Here is a 1,936-nt window from a genome sequence, read left to right as displayed (position 1 = left end):
GAGATCCAAGCATTGGTGGAAGTTTCAAGATGAGTTCAAGCATAAGCCGCCATGATAGGGAGCTCACCAAATGTCCAACTTAAGGACTTTAAATAAAAGTGCTAGGTGGGAGACACCCCACCATGGTAGCATTTTTTCATTTTTCTCTTTTGTATATATTGGTAAATAAGTTTAATTTCGGGTTTAGCTTGGTTTGTTAAGTTTATTCGGTAGTCTAGTGTCTTGAATAAGGTTTGGTGGTGTTTAGATGACTGTCTGGATGTTTAAAATGCTTGGTTTGGTTCAAGAAATTGGTAAAATTTTGAAAAATAGAGCACTTTGTCATGCGTGCGTGTGACCCACATGTACGCGTGATCCCAAGATTTTGAGGGTGCTAGTATTGTGTGTGGACTGTGCCATCGCACGGTCCAGACAGTGATTTGTGCGCGTAGGGTGCGAAAACTGTATGTCCAGTGCAATATCTTCCCACGCGTATGGTGCGCAAATTTTAAACTCACACAACTGAACTGGCAAGTGCACCGGGTCGTCCAAGTAATACCTCAGTTGAGTGAAGGTCGAATCCCACGAGGATTTCCGGATTGAGCAAGCTGTGGTTATTCTGCAGATCTTAGTCAGCGAATAGAAAGATCATTTTTGGTATTGTGGGCACATAAACAAACAATAATAAGAACGATGAGTGGATATTGTTGAGATAGTGATGAGACATCAGTTAAGGCTTCAGAGGTGCTTCTTCTTCTAAATTAATACGTCATACTCTCTACTTTAGTCATGAATAATTCCTTTAATGGCAAGGCTATAAATGAGTAAGCAATGTGTCGTGGTCATTAATCTCCTCAGGTCCAGACCAAACATCCGAATGAACTAGATCAATCTGGGAGAGGGTGAAGTGCACGCAAGTCAATCTCTTTGATGATCCTACTTAAAATGCTACAGACAAGGTCAAATCTTCCGAATCAAAGACTGATGTTCATATGGTTCTAGCCCTTAGAGCCACAGGAACCTCAATTGCCCCTGACTAACGAGGTTATATGTCACATACCCCAATTAGTCCAGATAATTCTGTTGGAATCCGTGATGCATCCTCAAGCTGTAGCTCAATACTATCCGGGTCAGGACTCGTAAGGAACTCATGTAAAATCGAGATTCATAAGGATGAAGAACGACAATACATCATAGAATAGAATCAAACATTCATTGAAATAGAAAAGTAATTGTATTAATCCATAGGAATTAGCAGAGCTCCAAACCTCAACCTAGGAGGTTTAGTTGCTCATACTGTACAGAGAATAGTATGAAATGTTCGAAAGTAGTGAAGATCCCCTAACAAGAGTGATCCTCTTTCTATATATACTAACCTAAACCTAAAGAGACATTAATAATAATTGATAATTACAAAAATGAAATAAGCTAAGCTAAAGGTACGAAAATCCACTTCTGGGCCCACTTGGTGAGTGTTTGAGTTGAGTTTGGCGTCTAACTTGTAGAAGTAGGCATTGAACGCACATTAGGGGGTGAATGTACTGCGTCTTTGCCCCCTTTGTGGCATTGAACGCTAGGTTTGGGCGTTTAACTCCAGCCTTGGTCCTCTTGTGGCGTTGAACGCCTCATAGGGGGTAGTTTGGGCGTTCAACGCCCATTCTGTGCTGTCCAATTAGAAGAAAAGCATAGACCATTATATATTGCTGGAACACCGTAGAAGTTAGCTTTCCAACACTATTGGGAACGCATCATTTGGAGCTATGTGGCTCCAGAAATGCTCGTTTGAATGCATGGAGATCAGATTTTGACATCATCTACTCTGCTTTTCTTGCCTCTGAATCAGACTTTGTCAGAACTTCGCCAAATTCACCCAAAATTCACCTAAAATCATAGAAAAATATAAAAGCTCAAAGTAATATCCAAAGAAGTGAATTTTTCATTAAAACCTACTAAAACA

This window comes from Arachis hypogaea, chromosome 15 (assembly GCF_003086295.3).
Source record: "Arachis hypogaea cultivar Tifrunner chromosome 15, arahy.Tifrunner.gnm2.J5K5, whole genome shotgun sequence".
Lineage (NCBI taxonomy): Eukaryota > Viridiplantae > Streptophyta > Magnoliopsida > Fabales > Fabaceae > Arachis > Arachis hypogaea.
The sequence above is the reverse complement of the archived record's forward strand: the minus strand, read 5'-3'. Positions refer to the sequence as shown.